This window comes from Ahaetulla prasina, chromosome 5, assembly GCF_028640845.1.
Source record: "Ahaetulla prasina isolate Xishuangbanna chromosome 5, ASM2864084v1, whole genome shotgun sequence".
NCBI lineage: Eukaryota > Metazoa > Chordata > Lepidosauria > Squamata > Colubridae > Ahaetulla > Ahaetulla prasina.
The window spans coordinates 129,606,219-129,632,204 of NC_080543.1; positions in this window are offsets into that span (position 1 = coordinate 129,606,219).

A 25,986-nucleotide genomic window follows, 5' to 3' on the forward strand; every position below is an offset into this window, starting at 1 on the left:
AGTCATATTTTCTGCAATCAAGTTTGAAGCGGTTGACATTAAGCTTGAATCTATTTTTTGCTCTTGTAATATTGCGATTGAAGCTGAAGTAGTCTTTTACAGGAAGGATATTGCAATAGATGATTTTGTGTGTTAAACACAGGTCATGTCAAAGTCGACGGAGTTGTAAGTTTTCCATTTCAAGCCTGGTGGTATAAGGTATTTTGTTGTTTTCCATTGAAGGATGTGACTTTGTACACTTGGCTGTAAAATCACTTTTTCTCCCTGCTTTGGCCAAATATGGATGTCCTAGGTTAAAAGCCAATCTCAGCATGAAAACATGGATGCTCTCAACTATGGAAATTGCCTTTGAATCAGTCCTTCTCTTTTTTTTATATACCGTATTTTTCAGTGTATGAGACACACCTTTTTACCCCAAAAAGAGGGTGAAAAAGCCCACTGCAACTACATAGCAAAAAAAGCTCTAAGAGTTGTAAACCTAATTTTGTGTAGCTTCTTTTCCAAAAACACCAGAGCATATAAAACATTTGCCAGACCAATTCTAGAATACAGCTCGCCAGTTTGGAACCCTCACCACATCTCTGACATCAATACAATTGAACGTGTCCAGAAATATTTTACAAGAAGAGTTCTCCATTCCTCTGAAAACAATAAACAATAAAATACCCCACCAGACTTGAAATCCTAGGCTTAGAAAACTTGGAACTCCGTCGCCTTCGACAACACCTAAGTTTAACTCACAGAATCATCTATTGTAATGTCCTTCCTGTCAAAGACTACTTCAGCTTTAATTGCAATAATACTAGAGCAACAAATAGATTTAAACTTAATGTCAACCGCTTTAATCTAGATTGCAGAAAATACGACTTCTGTAACAGAATCATCAGTGCTTGGAATACTTTACCTGACTCTGTGGTCTCTTCTCATAGTCCTTAAAGCTTTAACCAAAAACTTTCTACTATTGACCTCACCCCATTCCTAAGAGGACCATAAGGGGCGTGCATAAGCGCACAAACGTGCCTACCATTCCTGTCCTATTGTTTTTCTTTTCTTCTTCCTATATATATGCTTATACTTCCTTATATTTACCCATATATGTGTTTATTTACTGTATAATCTTTTTGTATGATACCTACATATATTGTTGTGACAAAATAAAATAAATAAAAATAAAATAAAAAATCTGGGTGTGTTTTATATGCCGAATGTAGCACCACCCACCCACCGCCACCTACCCTTTGGAGGTTGTTGGTCTTTGTGCGTCGCATTTTCCGGCGGTTCAGGCAGCGGGGATCCTCTCATTAGGGTGCCGCTTGGAACTGACCTAAAATCCCCGCTGTTGCATTTTCCTGAGGACATGCAGCTCTGCGAATTGCATCGGGGAGGAAAACGCGATGCATGGAGGCAATGCTCTTGCGAAGCGGGCACTTTTGCATGAGACGTGGCTCGTTGCCCGGCTTGCCCCTTCTCCAGATGACCGAGGCTGAGGGTAGTCAGCTTCTGCTCGTGGCTCGGGAGGCAGATCTGGCCAGGAGGAAAGAGAAAGTGAGACTGTGGAAAAGGAGGAGGAGGAGGAGGGCGCGCGGCTCAAAATAATTGCACTTGAATGGTTTCTTAGGACAACAAAGAATGTTCTTTCTGCGCCAACTCAGTAAGCTCAAACTGCCCAAGGAGCTGCTGATCCAATTCTACAGAGGAATTATTGAGTCTGTCATTTGCACCTCTATAACTGGTTCGGTTCTGCAACCCAACAAGAAAAACACAGACTTCAGAGGATAATTAGAACTGCAGAAAAAACAATTGCTACCAACCTGCCTTCCATTGAGGACCTGTATACTGCACGAATCAAGAAGAGGGCCGTGAAAATATTTACAGATCCCTCGCATCCTGGACATAAACTGTTTCAACCCCTACCCTCAAAACGACGCTATAGAGCACTGCACACCAGAACAACTAGACACAAGAACAGTTTTTTCCCTGAAGGCCATCACTCTGCTAAACAAATAATTCCCTCAACACTGTCAGACTATTTACTGAATCTGCACTACTATTAATCTTTTCATACTTCCCATCAACAATCTCTTTCTACTTATGACTGTATGACTATAACTTGTTGCTGGCAATCCTTATGATTTATATTGATATATTGACCATCAATTGTGTTGTAAATGTCGTACCTTGATGAACGTATCTTTTCTTTTATGTACACTGAGAGCATATGCACCAAGACAAATTCCTTGTGTGTCCAATCACACTTGGCCAATAAATTCTATTCTATTCTATTCTATTCTATTCTATTCTATTCTATTCTATTCTATTCTATTCTAGTTGTTCCTCTGTGTCGGTTTCAAACTGGGTAAAAATTTCAAGCTATTTTTCGCTTGGTTGGCTGATATCTTTGCAAGAGAATCAGATTGTAGAAAGGTAATCTTCCAAGGTTCATTTTTTCTTAGTGAGGTTCTGAGCATAAATACAGTAGTGGTCAAAATTGTGGAAACCTTTTGGGAAAAGTGTATTTTTGAGGTTTGATGGCTAAGAACACCACTTTTTTTGCGGGGTGGGAGCTTCAAGATAATCCTATTCCACTGCTGGAATGGTCTGGGAATAGCCCAGACCTTCACCCAATTGAAAATCTATGGAGCTGACTAAAGAAACTTGTTAATCAGAAGCAACCCAGCAATAAAACCCAGTTAATAGAAGCAGTCATTCAATCTTGGTTTCCAATTATAACAGCTGCAGAACTAAAAACTTGGTTCACTCCATGGGAAGATGTTGTAAGGCCGTAATTCATGCCAAAGGTTACCCAACTAAGTATCAACTGACATAGTGGTCATTTTTGTATATCTCATTTTTCTATGGTGATCATTTTTATATATCTTGTCTTTTTCTACGTGTTTCAGTTTTCTTCTTTATACTGTAACTGCTGTTCTAATAGCAAATCCGTCATAAAAGTTATTGCATTACATTCTTGATTAAATCATCTTTCCATTGATATATAATTTTATGGTACTATTAAAAAAAAGTGGTGTTATTAGCTAGTTTTATAAAATACACTTTTCCCAAAAGAGTTCCACAATTTTGGCCACTACTGTAGCTTGACATTTGGGGACGATTTAGGGGGACAAGGCAGTAATTGTTTTGCTTGATTTAAACAGGAAATGTCCAAATCATTTATCCAGGATTGGTGGTTGGGTGGGTGGTTTTTTGGGGGGGAATCTGAAGTTAACATTTCCAGCCGGCAATTCTTGCGGAAGAACTGCTGCAGAAACGAGAACCAGGCGCCAACTCTAATAAGAAAGATGGTTTGAGCTAATGAAAAGTACAGAATCCTTTCCTAAAACAATTTTCTTGCCTTCCTTTATACCTGGGCAAAAAAAAAAAAAAAGAATTAAGGAGAGCAAATGGGGGAAAGGGACTATTAGATAGAAAGTCAAGGAAAAGTCTGAAATATGCCTCTTTACTCTTAGAAGAAGCTCACTCCCTGTTATTTCTTTCATGATAGGAACATCCTTGTCAAAGGCCTAGAGGTGTCATATCTAATGTGGCCTGAGGTTAGCTGCAATGTGTCACCCAGCCTGCACACCAAAGGACATCAAATACAAGCTTTGAATTATTTCTTCGAAGGAGACATGTGGTCACTTTTCATTGATATATTAGGATTATGATGATGGCAGTGATAATGGTGGTACCAACATTAACTTTCTTTGGTCCAGAAATAACCAGTAACTTCCAACTTCTTTGGCTGATATAACAAAAGCTAAACAGGATCAAACCTACTTGGGATATGAAACCATTAGGTGATCATAACCATCAGCTTATGATTACCTGATGGTTTCATATCCAGATAGGTTTAACCCTGTTTAGCTTGTTATATCAGCCAAGGTTGGCGGTTACTGGCTACAGACAAGATTACTGATTATTTCTGGAAACAAAGAAAGTTAACGTTGCTTAGCTTCTGTTATCGGAAAGTTGAAAAGGATGTCCTGGATGAGGGCAATGATAAACAACTTTTATCAAGCGTGTTCCTGTCCATGAAGTCATCAGAAGTCATCAGAAGAAACTCATATGGCTCCCGTGTGACACCTCTCCTGCGCAGACTGCACTGGCTACCTGTGGCCTTCCGGGTGCATTTCAAGGTCTTGGTAACCATCTTTAAAGCGCTCCATGGCTTAGGGCCGGGTTACTTATCGGACCGTCTGCTGCCACCGACTGCCTCCCACTGACCCGTGCGCTCTCACAGAGAGGGACTCCTTGGGGTGCCATCTGCCAGGCAGTGCCGATTGGCGACACCCAGGGGAAGGGCCTTCTCTGTGGGGGCTCCCACCCTCTGGAATGAACTTCCCCCGGGACTCCGTCAACTTCCCGACCTTCGAACCTTTTGCCGTGAGCTTAAGACACATCTATTTATTTGCGCAGGACTGGGCTAGGATGTTAATTTTAATTCAGTTTTTAATGGGGTTTTAGTATTTTAATTATAATTTTAAATTTGGCCTTATTCAATAAGTTTTTTAATTAGTATTTTATCTTGTATTTATATTTGTGTATTTGTGTTTTTAATAGGCTGTAAACCACCCTGAGTCCCTCGGGAGATAGGGCGGTATAAAAATGTGATTAAATAAATAAATAAATAAAAATAATGATCATCTCAAACGAGCCAAACCAAGTCCTCTTTCTCCTACTCAAACCTAGCCTTCCCTTGTCTTCCCTGAATCAATTCAGAAGACCTCTGCCAAAATTTTATCAGTACCCAAACAAAACGATAAACTGCATCTTCTTAGAGGAGCTTTCTGTCCTGTCCCTCTCTAATGCAGGAGGAAAACACCTGTAAAAACTTGAGAAGGTATCTTTTAAGCACATTTTCAATTGATAATTGTTTAATGTTAGCATGGGTGATTTATTGAGAAGGTGTAAGATTTATTTTCTTAAAAAAAACCAAAAAACTAATGTTGTTGTACCTCTCTCTTCTGGATGGGTATTAAAGCTGAAACAAGCAAAGGGAATTTTGAATTGATTGTTCAGTCAAATATTCACAAATATTTCTAGGTTTGTTAAGAAGGCAAGAGGCCAGTAGGAATGCTATCTGCTCAACATAGACAACTTCCAGACCACTATTTCATAACACAGAGGGAGAAACAAAGCAGAAAGAAAAAGCTAAAACTCACTGAAGTTACACGGGCATTTAGCACCTCCATTATTCCATATTTCTATCCCAGACAATTAGGTGGTTTCTAAAATCACCCAATAAGACAAGCTTGTTTGTCTTCTTTCATAAGCAAGTTTTATCAGGGGTGAGCTTTAAAATTTTTAGCAAGGGGTTCTCTGTCTGGTTGCATGGCCATGGTTGTCGTGGCCTAGTCGATCTCCTGCACAACAGTGGGAGGGGGTGCTTTTTGCCCTCCCCAGGCTCCGGAGGCTTACCTCGAGCCTCTGGGAGGGTGAAAACTGCCTCCCCAGGCTCTGGAGGCCCTATGGAAGCCGGAAACAGGCCTGTTTCCAGCCTTCCCAAACTTCTGGTAGGCCTGTTTTTTGCCATCCCTGAGCCTCTGCCTGTGCCCTGCACTTACCTGCATCCAAAATGGGCCACGTGGGGACTCCTGGGAGGGGAGGGGAGGGGAGGGGACGGGAGGGGTGGGCAGGACCAGCCAGGAGTGGAATTTCGGGGTTCTCCAAACTGCACAGAATCTTAGCTAGAGGTTTTCCCGAACCCCTGCGAACCCCTGAGTTTTATTCCTTTCAGCAGAGCTTCCTACTAGATTCTGTAACTATGTTTTGACGGAAGTAAATCCAATTTAATAGAACGGGGCTTAGATTCCAATAATCATAGTGATAATCAGATGTTTCAGCTTTGTTGATAAGATTAGGAAGTCTATGGGCTCACATCTAATGGGATTATTTGGTGTTCTTTAGTGTATTAAAAAAAAACCTTTTGAGACACAGAAAGACATTGTGATAAGATATTGCTTTTTTAAGGCAACTGCTGTTACCCACTAATTAATTATAGTTTACAGTAACAAGCTTGAGGATTAGTCAAAATAGAAGCATCATTCATAGTTCAAACTGTCCCCCGTTCTAGATTATTTTTTTGACTGACACAATAGGAAACAATATTTGGTTTTGGTTTTGCCCATGGTTGTTGGAGTCAGTTATGTTGTACCTCTCCCGCTTTCCCCACAGCCGGGGCCTTCTTATCTGCTTCCGAACGCTGAGGAATGTCCTAGCATGCCTCCCGGCCCCAGCCCTGGCTCCATGCCCAGACAGGCTGAGGAAGAAGAAGCACCTCCAGCCCCCAGCCCTGGCTCCATGCCCAGGCAAACGGAGCAACTAGACCCCTCCCCCTCCCCCACAGCACGTGAGCCTGAGGAAGGTCAATTACCAACAGCTGCAGACTGGAGTGACCCTCGCTTCAGGAGATTAGATAAGCAGCGGCAACAGAAGGAAGGGAGGGGCAGGCCGGGATAAGTGCTGAGTCATGGAGCCACACCCCATGGCCTATATAAAGGATCTGCTTTCTGGCATTCTCTGAGTCAGGCAAAGTCTACCTTATCTTGCTGAAATCACTTTCTGGTCTCCTGCCTGCCCTGAGAACTTTGCTAGGACTTTGGCAGAACTGTAGAGGCACACCTGATTCGGATTTCCCTGACCCGGCCGTCAGCGGAGGAGTGGGACACAACAAGTTACGAGTCTAAAACCAGACTTTAGTCCAAAAACTAAAAATACATCTCCTGTGTATTTTTAGTCACTGAAAATTTAGGTTTAGTTTACTGAACCTAAAAAGAAAAGCAATTCAGCTGTGGGCTATTGCAACACAATTTTAGATGCACCTTTGGCTGTTGCTGTAACAAAGCTACTGAATTTCTTTCTTTCCTTCATGCATTTATTGCAACACGAAACAGAAGTAATAAATAACTTGATGATATTTCTTCATCTTTCTTACTGAAGATCCCTCAACTATGTTTATATGCTCGGAGGTTCACCCTCAACCCATATACAATTATGTACAGTATATAAAATATAAAATCATCTGCTTCAACCACAACAATACACGAGCACACAATAGATTTAAACTTAAAGTGAACCACTCCAATCTTGATTGTAGAAAATATGACTTCAGTAATAGAGTTGTTAATGCCTGGAATGCACTACCTGACTCCGTTGTCTCTTCCCAAAATCCCCAAAGCTTTAACCAAAGACTATCTACTATTGACCTCACCCCATTCCTAAGAGGTCTGTAAAGGGTGTGCATAAGAACACCAGCGTGCCTACCTTTCCTGTCCTAATGTTCCCTTTGGTTGTATCCAATTCGTATGGTTATTTCATGCTCATACTTATATATATTGTTGTGTTTGACAAATAAATAAATAAAAGAAAGAATAAAAGAAAAGACAAGCCTTTGAAAGTGTTGCTAAATTATTAAATATTATAGCAGCACTATATGCTATTTTGAATTCATAAAGTTCTCTTGAATCACTCGTATTTTGTAGGCACGGTTGCTATCAATTTATTAATATACTTAACAGCTAAATAAACATTTGCGACTGATTGCAGTTGCTTTATCTGCTTTGTCAATATACTCTATCGCATACTTTCAAACAACTGTGCCCTATTTTCTTTACTTTCACCTAATATGTGCAATGTTATTGCTAAATGCTACTTCATCTTAATGTCCTAACTCATTTCTACCCACCAGCCAACAGTGAAAAGATTAACAAAAAAAGAAAATGGAAGACAAACATAAGGAATAAATTTTAAGTGTTTAATCTTTTTCTATAAATACATGATGTATTTAAATAATGTTGTATAGTATTGTTACAGGGTCAAGTATTATTCATACTTTGGCCTCTTAATGCAAGCTCTGTGTGTGTTTGTGAGAGAGAGCAAGAAAGAGAGAGGAGAAGGAGAAAGAGAAGGAGAAAGAGAAAGAAAGAGGAGGAGGTGGAGAAGGAGGAGGAGAAGGTGAAGAAGAAAGAATAAGGAGGAGGAGGAGGAAGAGGAGAGAAGAAAGGATAAGGAGGAGGAGGAGGAGGAGGAGGAGGAGAGAAGAAGAAAGGATAAGGAGGAGGAGGAGGAGGAGGAGGAGGAGGAGGAGGAGGAGGAGAGAAGAAGAAAGGATAAGGAGGAGGAGGAGGAGGTGGAGAAGGTGAAGAAGAAAGAATAAGGAGGAGGAGGAGGAGGAGGAGGAGGAGGAGGAGGAGGAGGAGGAGGAGGAGGAGGAGGAGGAGGAGAGAAGAAGAAAGGATAAGGAGGAGGAGAAGGAGGAGGAGGACACACTGAAGTGAATTTTCAGGTCCATTTTGTGTGAATATCTATATTTTACTGTACTTTTTATTCATGGATTAGAAAAAAAATATGTATAATTTTTTCTGCTCCTACACCCCTGCACACAATAAAGAGAAAGGAGACCATTTTTTGCTGATTGTGCTATGCATGTTCTCCTTGCCTTGATTTTCTTATGCTACAGTGCATTTCATTCCTAGATCACCCTAAAGCACTCTAAGAGGTTATGGTGATTATTATGGTAACATAATAATTTTCTCCATCTCAAAAAGAAAATAAATCTGAGAAACTGGGAGACTAATTTCTCAGTTTACAGTTTGTCATTTTTGTTTGTTTCTTTGTTGTTGTTGTTTAATCAATTGTTTACAATGCTCTATGAGAAAGTCTCTGCAGGTGGCTGCCCCTGTCTGAACTGGAGGAAGGATAGATTTCTTTTCTTTTCTTTTCTTTTCTTTTCTTTTCTTGTCTTGTCTTGTCTTGTCTTGTCTTGTCTTGTCTTGTCTTGTCTTGTCTTGTCTTGTCTTGTCTTGTCTTCTTTTAAGGACCCTGTAATCCCTTGCATTAGAGTGGAGGCAGGGCAACTGGGGGGGAATTGAGCATTTATTGGCCAGATGCCCTTCCTGATGCCTATGCAGAGTTTGCAGCAGACAATTACTTATTTGGCCCAAACAGAAAAATATATGCTGCTAGCTAGGATCAAACTCACAGGATCCTGATTGTGAGGCAAAGGCTCCAGCTCTACACTACAATACCACATGGGACAAGGATAGAATATACTCAGGGAATATAGGGACATACACCAGGCTTACACCAGGAGATCAGACCTCTAGCAAATAGAACAACTTCTGAATTACTGTCAGAAATTACACAAAACTATGTCCATAAAGACCCCAAGGCTCAAACTTGATTACATATGATTAAGCACCTTACATATGAAAGTAGTAGAGAATGCTCCTTGAGTAAACAGTCTACAGATGAATAAATCAGAATTTTCTGTACTGTAGTTCTTAGCAGATTCACTAATGTGTTTCCCTGAAAATAAGACCCAACTGGAAAATAATCCCTAGCATGATTTTTCCAGATGCTTGTAATATAAACCCTACCCCAAAAATAAGCCCCACTTAAAATCATCAGACAGACACATTTTAGTACCGTATTTCCCTGAAAATAAGATCTAACCAGAAAATAAGAGCTAATGCAGGGGGGGTCAAACTGGCAGCCTGTGGGCCAGATGTGTTGCACGCAGGCCACGCCCACCCCAGCTCCACAAAGGGGGAAAAAATGCCAAACATCATGTGACAGCAATGTGACACCGTGAGTTTGACACTCGCTCCCTAATGCATCTTTTGGAGCAAAAAGAAAGACCCTTATTTTCAGGGAAGCATGGTAGGAGTTGGGGCCTGTAGTTCCATAGTAACTGGGAAAACCCAGGTTCCGCACTCAACTAAGTAGAGCTTCAAAATCTAGGTTACCTCCTTGCTATTTCTTAACCTTTTAATAATAAAAAAATATCTCTCCATTCTTTTTCCACTCCACCAATCTTTCTTAAGTAAAGGCATTTTTCTCCATTGGTGAACTTTGGTGTTAAGATTCTAGCTTATATATAAAAATGCCTCAGTGAAAAAAAATATTGATGCTTTCTCTATAGCGTTTGAAGCTCATTGTCCCAGTTTTGAAGCATTTATTTCCAAAAGAATGACTCCTCCTCTGTCCGGGTCAATAGAAAGTATTCTGGTTCAACTATCCATTTTGTCATTTAGCTGTTCAAACTCATCAGCATGTGCTGTGCTCTTTTTACGGTGAGGGAGCTTAAAGACAAAGGGGGAGAAACAATGTACTTGTTTTGAAGTTTTGATGGTCCTGGACTGGAATTATAAATCCGCTTAGTAAACTATGAACAATATTGAATGAATCTGGACTTCAGGAGCTGTGCTGCGCCACTCACTCACTGTTCAACCCAAAATTAGCATTTGTGTAGCCATTTTAGTTAGCTTGATATTATATTATTCTCCTTATGTACTAAAGGTGAAGGTAAAGGTTCCCCTCACACATATGTGCTAGTTGTTCCCGACTCTAAGGGGTGGTGCTTATGTACACTGAGAGCATATATACCTAAGACAAATTCCTTGTGTGTCCAATCACACTTGGCCAATAAAGAATTCTATTCTATTCTATACTCACTTATTCCTTCTCTTTTTCTCCGTTTTGTAAGGGGGTGGTGGTTCGGGCTCATCACATTCTTAAGGTGGGAGGAGGGAATAGATAAGGAGCATTGTTTTGGCTAGGTGATCTTCTTTCCCACGGGAACTGAGGCTGTCCGTGATGAGAGCTGAAGGTGGAGTTTGATGACATCGGGCAATGTTGATTTTATTTTTATTGGAGAATGTGACTTTTGTGGGATGGTTCTAATTTTCAATATTACGTGGTGTAATTCTGGTTTGTGGCAGATCCGGAATTACAACAGTCTTTGCCAATTTAATGGCTACCTAAATAAAAGTCATTTGTTTTGGAAGATGGGCTTTGCCTATTTCTTTCTTTTCCTTCCTTCCTTCCTTCCTTCCTTCCTTCCTTCCTTCCTTCCTTCCTTTCTTTCTTTCTTTCTTTCTTTCTTTCTTTCTTTTGAATGGGTTTCATCACTTGGAAACCTGAAACTCACATGTCAATGTGATTTATGGAGGGTTTTATTGGTCTTCCCCCCAGAAATTATCTTCACCAGGCTTCAGAACTATCTCAACTAAAGCCATTCACGAGGAAGCCCAGCTTCATCCCCCAAGCAATGCCCCAATCACAAAAATAGCAAGCTGCTCAAAGAGTAAGGCCAATAAACAAACATAACGTCCCCAGGCAAAACTTAATAGAATAGAATAGAATAGAATAGAATAGAATAGAATAGAATAGAATAGAATAGAATAGAATAGAATAGAATAGAATAGAATTCTTTATTGGCCAAGCGTGATTGGACACACAAGGAATTTATCTTGGTGCATATGCTCTCAATGTACATAAAAGAAAAGATACATTTGTCAAGAAACATAAGGTACAACACTTAATGATAGTCATAGGGAACAAATAAGCAATCAAATAATATTAAGAAACAGTCAATATAAACCGTAAGGGTACCAGCAACAAGGTTACAATCATGCAGTCATAAGTGGGAGGAGATGGGTGACAGGAACGATGTGAAGATTAATAATAATGCAGACTTATTAACTAGTTTGACAGTGTTGAGGGAATTATTTGTTTAGCAGAGTAATGGTGTTTGGGGGGAAAAAACTGTTCTTGTGTCTAGTTCTGGTGTGCAGTGCTCTATAGCATCATTTTGAAGTAGGAGTTGAAACAGTTTATGTCCAGGATGTGAAGTACATTCACATTAGCTCACAGCTTATAGAAATTCAGAGTACCTGGAAACAGAAATGAGCACACAGCCACGACCCATACACGCTCCTTCCAGCAATGCCTCCTTCTGTCTGCCGTGCTAAATAGCTCCTGGTGCAACTCATCAAGAGGGATGGGTCCTTTTCCTGAGCAATCTGGCAGACCTCTGTTTCTCGGTCCTGCGTGCTCTGAGATCCACTGTGGAAGGCAGGTCCTCCCCCTCTTCTTGACTGGCCTGCAAGCTGCCCCCAGCTGTTCTGACCTAGGCTTCCTTAGAAATTAAATAGCACAAACTCAGTCCCGGCAAACCTCTTTAATTCCTACAGGTGTAAATTATTTTCATTTACAGTCTTTCAGAGGAAGGTTATCAACATCCACCTATCTCACATGGAATGTTGCCAAAGAGTTAAGTTCCAGACGCAGGGCAAGGCCAAACTTAGCATAGAGTCACAAGCAAAATTTTCAAATCTTCAATTGGCCAGTTGAACTAATTGATTCTTGCAAAAGCTCACATCCCATTCACTTCTCTTTTATGTCTTATGGGAGGGGGCAATCATCTTCAAGCCATACTCCCAGGTCGACCATATTTCCTTAATTGTTCCTGTCTCCTGGCAGCTCTGCAGGTGCACACACTGGGAACAGGCTCACACTGTTCTTCTGCCTCGCTGATGTCAGACTCCAGAGACTCCAGAGGCAGCAAAGAACTACCAGATGGCCTTGGCCCCCTCTCTGCCTCCAACTCAGAGCCATCATCCGAGCCTTCCCCAGATTTCAGGATTGGCCCACGTTCCTCCCCAACCTCCTTACTGCTGGTGGGTATCTTGGCGATGTTTCGACGAGGTTCCACTTGTCATCTTCAGGCTGGTGCTTACGGCTTCATGCTTGTGTGAGCAAAGCTTGGTTGGAGCTGCTGTCTCTCTATAAATACTGGTGAGGAGGTAGGGAGCGCTGGCTTTGTTGCTGTAAGCGGGTTGGTTGGCTGTGTTGTTACATCTTGATTGGGGGTTGATATTTACAGATTAGTCGGCTGTTTCGTAACATTCTGTGTGGGTGTGGTCCTGGTTGTGTGCCCATTAGTCTTCTGTGTTATAATGACCTGGGTAATGAGCTGTGTGGTAACATCCTGAGCTCTAGTATTGTGACATCCTGAGTCTTGTGCTGCAATATCCTGGGTGGTTGGTTGTGTTGTAACGTCCTGAGCTTTGTAATTAGTGTTGTAATCTCTTGAGTTCTGTGATGTAATGTCCTGGGCAGATGGCTGTGATGCAACATCCCGGGTTTTGGTTTGGCTCCGAGTTTGAGGTCTTGTCATGTGTTCATGGCATGCGTCAGTTTGCTTTGTGTGGGGATCGGAGGGGGATGCAGCAGCTGGTGGTGCCACCCTGATCAGGCTTCTGGATGGTGGTTGTATTTTGTCTATGGGATGGGTTTGGGTTTGAATCTGGTGAGGATGATTGGTGGTGGCGTCATGTGTTATCCTGGGTCCGGTGTCAATTTTCGTGGCCGGATTCATTTGCTGACTAGGGTTAGTTTCCAGATGTCTGATAGGCGGGAGGTATCATCATGTTTGTTCATGTTGTGGGGGTGTTTTTCTATTGTAGTGTTCGGTTTTGGAGATTAATTTGGTTCCTTCAAAATAAATTTCATGTCCTGTTGTTTTAAGGTGCTGGAAAAGGGAGGAGGTTTTTTCTTCTTTTCTGACTGTGTTCTTGTGTTCTGCGATGTGTGCATTTCTCAGGCCAGGCTGTAGTCTTGAAAGAGGGAAGGATATCTTCTCTTCTTTTCTATTAAATGCTTACTATTGCATATAAATACCAGCAAACTGGAAAAGTACTAAATTGTCCTTGGATAATTGTCTAAGTATATCTTATTACAGTAGTGGCCAAAATTGTGGAAAGCTTTTGGAGAAAGTGTATTTTCTAAAACTAGCTAATAACACCACTTTTTTTTATGGTAGTACCACAAAATTATATATCAATAATTTTGATAATTTAAAAAAAGATAATTTAATCAAGAATGTAATGCAATAACTTTTATGAAGGATTTGCTATTAGAATAGCAGTTACAGTATAAAGAGGAAAAATGAAACACATAGAAAAAGAATGAGATATAGAAAAATTATCACCATAGAAGAAATAAGATATACAAAAATGATCATCATGTCAGTTAATATTTAGTTGGATAACCATTGGCATGAATTATGGCCTTACAATGTCTTCCCATGGAATGAATCAAGTCTTTTAGTTCTCCAGATGTTCTAATGTGAAACCAAGATTGAATGATTGCTTCTATTAACTGGGTTTTATTGCTGGGTCGCTTCTGATTAACAAGTTTCTTTAGTCGGCTCCATAGATTTTCAATTGGGTGAAGGTCTGGGCTATTCCCAGGCCATTCCAGCAGTGGAATATGATTATCTTGAAACTCCCCCCACCAAAAGTGTTGTTCTTAGCCATCAAACTTCAAAAATACAGATTTCCCAAAAGGTTTCCACAATTTTGGCCACTACTGTATATCAGAACCTCAGCAAACCCAGCATTGACAGAAAAACTGGGATGCAAATGATTTTGTTTGACCCCATAGATGTTTCTTTAGGTATGCAGTTAGACCTTAGGGAAAATTCAAAGCTGTTAGTTTTGATACATACATTCATTTTGCAAGGCTATGTAAAATAAGTATTTTCTTGACTCACTTTTTTGAGATAGAAGACTCCGATTTAATCTGCTCTTTCTTATTCTGATTCATTTTAGATGAAATTTAGTGCACGAAAACTTCACAAGGTTGAAACACATCTGGTAAATGTGCATTGGCTTCTTTTTGCATAAATATTTATTCTGATTTGCAATCACTAATTTGATCCGGAGAGAGTTCTACATTGATGGTATGAACTACATAAACTTGCAATTGACAATTTATTCTTCAACAAGCAGAATCGTGTGTTACAATCTTTAATTTGACCCAGTGGGAATTCTGTGCTGATGATTTTGTCTCTATTAACTTCAATTGTCTATGTCCTTCCATGAACAAGGAAAGCAACAATGGGTAAATTTACATTTGACCTACTTCCAGACATGGATAATATCAAGACTATTTTGTTTAGATGTTTTGTTGAATTTCTATACAATTTAAAGTAATGAGCCTGCCATTTCACCAGCTGGATACATACAGCTATGGGTACAAAATCAAAGTACAGTGTTGAACCCAATTATGCCTTGCCTAAAATTAGGTTGCTTCAAAGGAAAACAGAATTAAACAACAACAAAATATCCACCTTTTATGGGATTGAATTTATGAGCAATGCGCCCCTTGCCCCCCCCCCCAAAAAAAATCCAAATTCTTCACTGTGGACAGTGTTCAGCTTAATAAAATCTACTAACATCTATCCTTCTCAAGATTACTAGCCTTTTTCCCCCAAAAAACTAATTTAAACAGAGATGCACCAAAATTGTAATGGGACATGTAGGTGGCCTTGGGAGATGAAGGGAAGAGATGTTACTTGGGAAACAATCAGATAAGAGAGGGAGGAGGCCCTCAGTGGCTTAATAGTCAGAGAAAGAAATTTAAGAAGGATCCACCTTCATTGCTCGGACAGTTAAAAGTTGTGGCAAGAACTTTGCACCTCGAAGCTTGCAAGATTCCATTAATGGACAGTATAGTGGTGGTATTCAGCTGGTTTGTACCAGTTCAAGCGAACTGGTAGTGCAGATCGCGAATGGGCCCATCCAGCCCACCCACCCCGGCGCTATGCTGTCCTATTTAGCCACATTTTTGAGGCCTGGCACAAGTGTGGAAAGCGCGTGCACTAGCAACGCGCATGTGCAGAAGACCGGGCGCATGCGCAGAAGGTGCAAATGCAAAACGAGCATGCGCGCGAGAGGCGAACCGGTGATAAAAGTCTTTGAAACCCACCTCTGGTACAGTAGCCTGACAATAAAGCAGTATTGGGTCATCTATTCATATTTCCTGTCTAGTTTGCTTGGAAGGACTGGTATCAATCTTATAATCTTGCGCAATTTGATCCAAATAGAATATACTGTATGCTTCAAGTTGCATACAAAAACAAGGAATTCATCAAATATCGCTTACCTGGCAAATGTAGGTTTCAATACCTTTTGTTACAGATGCAGGAAAATTAGGAGTAAAATGTAGAGTAAAAACAGATAATTTATGTTAAAAAATAAAACACCACATGAGGATTTGGGAAATAATGTTAAAATATATCCTTCTCCTCTTCCTCCTTCTTGATTGAAATGCCACTCTTCTAATGGATTGAGTGAAACGGCTTTAGACCAGTCTTCATATTCCCAGAGCTAGACAATTTGTCATCTAGAGCGTTGACCATCTGTTCAGGTAAATGGAAGAAAGAGAGACTACTTCACCATTACTCTAAATAAATGATCTTGGCTACTGACAACAGCACTTATCAGACTTGAATATAAGTCGCATTAATTACAAGGGATCTTGCTAAACTTGATGTCCTCAAATCCCAAAGATCTCTAGCTTCCATAGACTCCCTGCAGATGTAAGTTAGAATGATGGATGGTAAGTAAACATAAGGGACAGAATGCTTTGCTTTGTAGCCATCTGTTGAAAGTAATGGAGAGAAGTCAGATGGTTTTTAATAATAAAAGTCCTAAAAAGCTAATGTAGTTTGCCCTGCTCATTCTCTCTCTCACACACGTGTAACTGTGGTTTAGTGAACTTATTAAGGTTCCCCAGTAATTCCCTTCACCAAGGCTCAGAACTTTCCCAATTAAGTCCAACCACAAGCAGGTCAAGATTAGCCCACAGAGCAATGGCCTAGAATAGAATAGAATAGAATTTTTAGAATAGAATAGAATAGAATTTTATTGGCCAAGTGTGATTGGACACACAAGGAATTTGTCTTGGTGCGTATGCTCTCAGTGTACATAAAAGAAAAGATACGTTCATCAAGGTACAACATTTACAACACAATTGATGGTCAATATATCAATATAAATCATAAGGATTGCCAGCAACAAGTTATAGTCATACAGTCATAAATGGAAAGAGATTGGTGATGGGAACTATGAAACGATTAATAGTAGTGCAGATTCAGTAAATAGTTTGACAGTGTTGATGGAATTATTTGTTTAGCAGAGTGATGGCCTTCGGGAAAAAACTGTTCTTGTGTCTAGTTGTTCTGGTGTGCAGTGCTCTATAGCATCGTTTTGAGGGTAGGAGTTGAAACAGTTTATGTCCAGGATGCGAGGGATCTGCAATCCATAAAGCAATTGAGAGTTGCTCAAAGAAATAACTCCACCCAACAAACTTAAATCCACCAGGAAAAACTTTAACGAGAGCTCACTGAAAAGTTCAGAGTCTCTAAGACACAATTCCAAACACGGTGTCAATCCAGGGTGAAGCAGGAATCGTGACGATCAAACAAACAGCTAGAAAACCAACACGTTGTTCCCAGCAGTGTCTCTATCTGTCTGCTGTCTGTGGTAAATATTCTGCTTTCCAGTGAAGCCCATCGAAACAGGTGGAGCCTTCCCTTCTCAAGTAGTCTGGCTGACCACCATTGCTCCTTCCTTCTCTCTGTCCTGTATGTTTTGGATCATGTGCAGAAGGTAGTTCCTCCTCCTCTTCGCCAGCCATCTGCCACTGCAAGCTTTCCCCAGCTGAAGCCTCCTGCAATTCTTTATCGGCTCAGATAAAGATTCAGAGCCATTAATCAACTCAATTCCTGACGTGCCAGGAATGGGATTGTCTTCCCTTGAGCTGCCCTCTGAGGAGGAATCTGTGGAGTCATCCAAGGGAGATGTTCTGTCCTCCTTTGCCTCCATCCGAGTGATGGCTTAATTAGCCGGCACTATCAGCTCTGGCAGCAGAATAGTGAACGTCTGCCAAGTTCTCTGATATCTCCCTCGATGCTGGTGAGTCATTTCAGCTCTTAGTTAATCAGTTGATTTGCTGGCTACGAAGAGACACGGCAGTGCTCACTGCCTTTATATCCTGTGGGGTGTGGCTCCAGGACTCAGCACTTCCTAGGCCTGCCCCACCCCTGCTTCTGTTGTTCCCACCTCTCCTGCCTATGAAACCTAGGATCCAACCAAGCCTGATTGCTATCAGCTGGGTCTGAAGGCGTGGCCTGGGGGAGGAAGAGTCAGGGGACGGAGGCCTCGTTATCTCTTCCACCTGCTTCTGGCTCCTGGAGCTGAGCCAGGGAAGCCGGTGCTCCCGAGGTAAGTCCTGACGGCCCTTCCCCCTCACTTTCCAAGTCACTTTCTGGCAGCAGGACCAGCTCCAAAGTCACTTTCTGGCAGGAGGCTCAGCTCGGGGAGTGCAGACACAACAGGAGACATCACAGATAGATGCTAAATCATATCTTCATCACTTTGTCTTCTGATAAACCACTGCTTGTAATGTTATACATTTAGTATACTCAAGTTGCAAATATTGTAATGACCACCGGATGTCCAGGGTGTCAAACCCGCAGGCCCGCAGGCCAGATCTGGCCCACGGGATGCTTATATCTGGCCCATGGGGCCGGCCTGGAAATAGCAAAACACTGGCCTACAGGACCTCTGGCAGCCAAAACAGGGCTGTCCCCGCGCAGCCCATTTTCAGCCTGTATGACCTCCTGTAGCACTTTGCTGGCCAAAATGAGGTGCGGGGTTTTTTTTGTTTTTTTTGCTATTTTATTTATTTTATTTGTCACAACAGTATATATAAGCATAAGCATGAAATAACTATACGATATATAAGCATAAATATAAGCATAAGTATGTAATAACTATATGAAATTGGATACAATCAAAGGGAACATTAGGACAGGAATGGTAGGCACGTTGGTGCTCCTATGCACGCCCCTTACAGACCTCTTAGGAATGGGGTGAGGTCAATAGTAGACAGTTTTTGGTTAAAGCTTTGGGGATTTGGGGAAGAGACCACAGAGTCAGGTAGTGCATTCCAGGCATTAACAACTCTTACTGAAGTCATATTTTCTGCAATCAAGATTGGAGCGGTTCACATTAAGCTTAAATCTATTGTGTGTTCGTGTATTGTTGTGATTGAAGCTGAAGTAGTCTTCAACAGGAAGGACATTGTAATAGATGATTCTATGAGTTAAACTCAAGTCATGTCGAAGGTAGCGGAGTTCTAAATTTTCTAAACCCAGGATTTCAAGTCTGGTGGCATAAGGTATTTTGTTGTATTCAGAGGAGTGGAGAACTCTTCTTGTAAAACATTTCTGGACACGCTCAATTGTATTAATGTCCGAAATGAGGTATGGGTTCCAGACAGTCGAGCTGTATTCAAGAATTGGTCTAGCAAATGTTTTATATGCTCGGTTAGTAGTGTAGTGTTTCTGGAGAAGAAGCTACACAAGATGAAGATTGGCTGGCAAAGTGCTGCAGGAGGCCGTCCAGGCTGAAAATGGGCCATGCAGGGACTGTGTGCACCCCTTCCCCGTTGCCCCATTTTGGCCAGCAAAGTGATGCAGGAGGCTGTCCAGGCCATCTCCCTGCCCTCCCCTGGGCCTGGCCCATGAAGGAGAACTGCAATGCTAATCAGCCCTTGAAGAAATCCAGTTTGACCCCCCTGTTCTAGTCTTTTTGCTAACATCGGATGGCCATTCTGATTTTTTTTTTTTTTGCAAAAGAACAGTTGGGGAAGCTCCTTTTAGGGTAGGACGTTGAGCTTGTCAATCGAAAGGTCGGCAGCTTGGCGCTTCGAATCCCTAGTGCTGCTGTGTAAAAGGGTGAGCTCCCGTAACTTGTCCCAGCTTCTGCCAACCTACCAGTTTCGAAAGCACTTAAAAATGCAAGTAGAAAAAATAGGGACCACCTTTGGTGGGAAGGTAACAGCGTTCCGTGCGCCTTTGGCATTGAGTCATGCTGGCCACATGACCACAGAGACGTCTTCGGACAGCGCTGGCTCTTCGGCTTTGAAACAGAGATGAGCACTGCCCCCTAGAATCGGCAACGACTAGCAAATACGTGCGAGGGGAACCTTTAACTTTTACCTTTAACTTGCTTTGTAAAATCAAATGTGCAAACTAACATGCCACGAAAATTGACTCAGCCCAGCCCTAAATAATACACATCTAATAGACTTGGATGCAAAAATGAGTTTTTCTCATCACAAATATCCTGGTTTCATAAACAAATCCTGAGAAACTCGTAGCTGGTTTTTTGTTTTTTTTTAAGAGTTTCCAAATGGGAAAAATACATGTGGATGGATATACCGGTCATTGAAAGAAGAAAGTGCTAATTGTTATTGTTATGCATTGAATGTATATAGTTGTGTTAAAGTGAAACTAACCTTTAGATCAGGGGTCTCCAACCTTGGTCCCTTTAAGACTTGTGGACTTCAACTCCCAGAGTCCCTCTGGCTGGGGAACTCTGGGAGTTGAAGTCCACAAGTCTTAAAGGGACCAAGGTTGGAGACTCCTGCTTTAGATGACCCCCAACTCTTTTGAAGGGAAATTAAGTATTTATATACATTTATATTTGGGCGGGCTTTTTCTAGTTGTCACGCCTGGAAACCATACTAGACTTGAAGGGGGAAAGGAACCATTCGAGGTGTGGACAGACCACAAAAACCTCGAATACTTAAAAACCCCTCGAAAGCTTTCTCCCAAACAAGTTCGATGGGCTCAGTTTTTCAAACGGTTCCATTTCACCCTCAAATACATCCCCGGCGACCAAAATCTACTGGCTGACGCCCTATCTAGGAAACCACAATTTGACAGCCAACGCGAAGAGGTAATACATGTGATGATTCCCGATAGCGAACCAGCCAGCCAAGCACTTACTCGACCGCGATCACGCCGTAGTACTAACATCCCACCAAATAAACTACTAGCGAAATTAAAATCAGCACTCACTGACGATGCTTGGTTTAAAGAAAACTTGCCAGACCTCACCTTAAGGGATGGAATACCCTGGAAGGGAACCAAGATTTATGTACCCGTCGCTATGCGGCTGCCTATACTACAGAGAAGCCACGACTCTCGCCTAGGAGGTCACTTTGGATTTTTAAAGACTCTCCACTTGGCTAGAAGACAATTCTGATGGCCAAAAATGAAATCAGATGTCGAAGACTATGTCCAGAGCTGTGCTACCTGCGCCACCATGAAGTCCAGACCAGGGAAACCCCCTGGACTCCTACAACCCGTAGCCGAACCCACCAGACCCTGGGAAGAGATTGCCATGGATTTTATTGTTGAACTCCCACCTAGGGGGGAGTTGACACTAGTCTTATGATTGGTTAAGGCCCTGTGGGCCTAGAGCAGTGATGGCTAACCTTTTCTGGACCAAGTGCCCAAAGTGTGTGTGTGTGAGCGCGAGCGCGTGCCTGAACCCCCAAAATGCAATATGTGTTTAACCCCCACACACGTATCCCACCCCATGTGTGTGCATCTCCCCACATGTGCCTCACCCCTGCGCATGAGCAGTGGCGACCCAAAGACCAGCTAGCCAGCGGGAGAGGCATGCACAGTGGAGCTGAACTGGGGTGACGGCTCTTGTGCCCAGAGAGAGGGTGCTGTGCGCCACCTCGGGCATGCATGCCATAGGTTCGCCATCACGGGCCTAGAGTATAAATAACAGGCATTTGCCTGCAGTTCCTCAGTTCCATTTTTGAGTCAATAAATACTGTTGCAGCTGTAATGTATTACTGTAAGTTTTGGCGGGAGTTTTAGGCGGGAAGTATCTCGCTTCTGATTGGATACAGCCTCTGGCTGAAGTGTATATAAGGAGAGGTTTTTCTCCAGAGTTTTGCTGGGTCACACTATATTAAAGAGCTGTTGTCACTAACCTGGTCTCCTGCCTCGTCAATACCCAAACATAACATTGGCGACGAGGGTGGGATATTGAGGCAGAGCACCAGAACAGAGCTGAACTCACTACGAGACTCAAACCCAGCAAGGTGACGGCGAATGCAGCGATGACCGGCTACACGCCACCCACTCCGTTTGACCCTGCCCAGGAGACATGGGGAATATATATGACCCGTTTCGAGAGTTTCCTGGAGGCAAACGAGCTACAGGGAGTCTCCGACAACCGTAAACGGGCTTACTTCATAAGCCACTGTGGGTCCGCAGTCATCGCCGTCGCAGAAGCCCTAGCGAGCCAACACCGCTACACTCCGTATCGTGGCAGACCCTTCAGACCCTCCTGAAGAATCACTACGCACCAGCCCCGCCCAAATACGCTCGACGGTACGAGTTTGGGGAGCGCAGGCAACAAGAAGGCGAGTCTATCAGCGACTACATGGCAGCCCTGAGACAAGCCTCCAAGCATTGCAGTACCGCGATCTGGACGAAGAGCTGCTGGAACAACTTATACGGGGGTCAGAGACATCCGTTTGAGGAGACGGTTGCTAGCCAAGAGCAACCTGACATTGGCAAACGCCTGGACGAAGCCAGAGCCCATGAGATGTCCAACCATGCAGCAGACACCTTACAAAGCGACTCACGCCGATGGCGGGCGCAAAGCCGAGCACAGTCCACCACGAAGAAACCTATCGTGAGTCAACCAGCGAAGAGGAGGAAGAAGTCCACTACACGGAAAATCGACAAGGAAGACCCGGAGGAATGCGGAAGTTGCGGGGCGACATCAGCGCCAAAGATGTAAGTTCAGGGCGCCATTTGCGGCGGTGTGAAAGGAAGGGCACCTGGCTCAAGTCTGCCGAGCACCCCAACCTTCCGCCGAAAATTCAAATCGGCCAATCAGAGCGGCTCTGAGTCAGAGATGCAAACCCCACATTCCCGAAATTTCAAACCAGCCAATCAGAGCGCGAGATCGGTGAGGCGACCCGCGATTGGCCAGGAAAGAAAGAGCGAAGTCAAACCGAATGACTGTTACCATAGACCACGCAGCTACCCGCATCGAAGAAAAGATCTTCACAAACCCGACATTGAAGGCGTACCGTGCCGACTGGAAGTAGACACAGGATCAGCTATCACAATCATGTCCTGGGACACTTTTGTGAAAGCCTTGCCGACATCGCAAAGCGCAAGCTACAGAAACAACGGCTCGGGTGCAGGATTACCAGGGCAACCGCATCCCTGTTCGAGGACAACGACCGTCGAGGTCAAATGCACGGACATACGAAAAGACCCTGCCCATCACGTTAGTCGAGGAACCTTGCCAAGCTTGCTGGGGCTAGACTGGTTCAGGCGTTGGGAATGGGGTGACTGGCGCCCACCGGACGGATGCAACCTGCAAAACACCCTAATGGAGGAATTCGCAGACGATTCGAGGACCGTTTAGGCAAGTACAAGGGACCCCTATCTCCTTCAATTTAGACCCCAAATAGCTCCCATTAGGTTAAAGGCAAGGAGGGTTCCTTTGCACTCAAACCTAAAATCGACAAAGAGTTAGATAAATTAGTCAGCCAGGGGATACTAGTGCCAGTTGACCATGCCAAATGGGAGACGCCAATCGTCACCCCTATAAAACCAGACGGGTCCATAAGAATTTGCGCTGATTACAAGGCTACCTTGAACAAAGCATTGCAAAGAGCGCCTACCCAGTTCCAGTAGTGCAACACTTATTGCACTCACTAGGGCACGGACAAGTTTTCGCCAAATTAGACTTGGCACAAGCGTACCAACAGCTACCCGTAGATGCTAGCACAGCTGAAGCCCAGACCATTGTAACGCACCGGGTGCCTTTAAGTGCACCGTTACAGTTCGGGTGAGTGTGGCCCGGGCTATTCCAAAATTTGATGGAACGGCTCCTACAAGGATTACCGGAGTCGACTATTTCGATGATGTGTTGGTATCAGGGAAGATTTAAGAGAACTGGGAAGCGATTAAGGAAAGTTTTGGCCATTTTAGGTCGGCAGGATTAAAAGTCAAAGCAAGCAAGTGTCAGATAGGGTCGAATCTGTTGAATTTTGGGATATAGAATAGACAAAAAGGGATTCACCCACTGAGAGCAAAGTCAAGGCGATAAAGAGAGCCCCAGCACCCAAAAACAAGACAGAACTCCAGGCTTTCCTGGGTCTGGTAAACTTTACGCCGTGTTTTTAAAAGACAAGGCAACCGTTGCTGAACCGCTGCATAAATTGCTTGGAAAAACACTGCTTGGTCGTGGGGAAGTCAGAGAATAGGGCATTTGAGGCAGTAAAAGTTTGCTATCAAGCGATAGCCTGTTAATACAATACAACAACAGACTGCCGTTAGTATTGGTTTGTGATGCGTCCCCTATGGAGTAGGAGCGTACTTAGCCACAGACTCCCAAACGGCACTGAAGCCCCTATAGCGTTCTATTCACGAACAATGTCCCCGGCTGAGAGGAATTACAGCCAGCTAGATAGGAGGCTCTCGCAATAGTGTCAGGGTGAAAAATTTCACGAATACGTTTTGGGAGAGACTTTGAAATTATCACTGACCACAGACCGCTATTGGGATTACTGGCTGGCGACCGCCCAACGCCAGTGGCACTATCGCCTAGACTGACCAGATGGACTATTTTTCTGGCCGCCTACTCCTACAAACTGCAGCATCGACCTGGAAAGAGCTGGGGCATGCGGACGATTGAGCAGATGCCCATTGCCGGGAAATCGAGGACCCTACTCCGGCGCCCTGCTCTACTAATTGACTCTTGGGACTCTGGCCCAGTCACATCGCAGGAAGTGGCTCGGCCTCCTACCGGGACATTGTTTTAAGAACTGTAATCGGTTGGGTTCAAGGGATGGCCCGCTGTGCCGGGCGACCGTTTTAAGAGTTTGTAAAGAAAAGAGGGAATTGTCTGTGCAAGGGGTGCCTGCTCTGGGGGATAGGGTGGTAGTTCCAGAGAAGCTGAGAAAAAGTCCTGGAACTACTGCATGAGGGTCACCCAGGAATTGTAAGGATGAAGGGCTAGCCAGGAGCTATGTTTGGTGGCCCCTAATGGACAGGGAAATCGGTGACAGGGTTGGCCGATGCCAGGTATGTCAGGAATCCAGACCACTACCACCCACGGCCCCAGTGTTGGAGTGGGAGAAACCCCAAGGCCCTTGGTCCCGCATACACATTGATTTTGCCGCCCTTCCACGGCCAAACATTTCTAATTGTGGTGGATGCATTCTCCAAATGGCTGGAGATCATCCTAATGAAATCCACAATCATGGAGCTGTCATTGCAGCACTAAAACACCTTTTCGCCACGCACGGGCTACCGGACACCCTCGTGTCCGATAACGCCCACAGTTCACCGCAGCATTATTTGAAGGGTACCTGGCTGAAGAGGGCATCCGACATGCCTCTCAGCGCCGTTCCACCCTGCGCCGAACGGCCTTGCTGAACGTTTTGTTCGGAGTGCGAAGAAGCGCTATCACGAAGCGGCCCGGCGATTGGCAGGCACAGATCGACGATTCCTAACCGCCCAACACAGGACCCCTGTGTGGCCACCGCCGCAGCCCAGCCGAGCTATTAATGGACGGAAGCTACGGTGCCCGCTAGACCGGCTACACCGAACTACATGCAGGACGGGTTCAAAACAAAACCAGATAGAATCCGGGAATTAAACATAGGAGACTCAGTGTGGGCACATAATTACAGCGACGGCCCAAGCTGGAAGAGGGGATAGTCATAGACAAACGGGCCCCAAATCTTATCTAGTGGAAATAGACGATGGCAGAGTTTGGAGGCGCCACATAGATCAATTAAGAAACAGATTGAGCGATAAGGCAGAATTAGGCGAGACCAGCCCTGACTATGATTTAATTAACCCCACAGCTGACTGGAGCAGAGAACAAACAGAAAGCGAGAACCAAACAGAGACTTATCTGAGTCAGGCGAGGTCCAGCGACACCCCGGTCCCTCTAGAGGACAGCAGGTCCGAGCCGGCAAATAATCCAGGGCCGGATGGCCGGGAGGAGGAGCTCAGAGGAACGAAAAGCCCCTCCGGCAAGCTCGACTCAACTCCAGAAAGTGAACTGCGCAGGTCCGGGAGAGTCAGGAGACGCCCCACGTACCTGCGGGACTACGTAGAGAAGTAATATGCAAATATTGGCAAAGTGCCTTCTGGGAGGGGAGGAGTGTAATGTATTACTGTAAGTTTTGGCGGGAGTTTTAGGCGGGAAGTATCTCGCTTCTGATTGGATACAGCCTCTGGCTGAAGTGTATATAAGGAGAGGTTTTTCTCCAGAGTTTTGCTGGGTCACACTATATTAAAGAGCTGTTGTCACTAACCTGGTCTCCTGCCTCGTCAATACCCAAACATAACAGCAGCTATGCTGGTTTGGTTCATTGCCTACTGAAGCCCGCTATACAACAGTTATTAAGCAATTAATTCTCATTCGGTCATGCTGGTTTTCTGTTCCATAATGTTGAAGGCTGGGATGATCAATGAATTCCTACAAATTCAGAAGAAAACAGCTA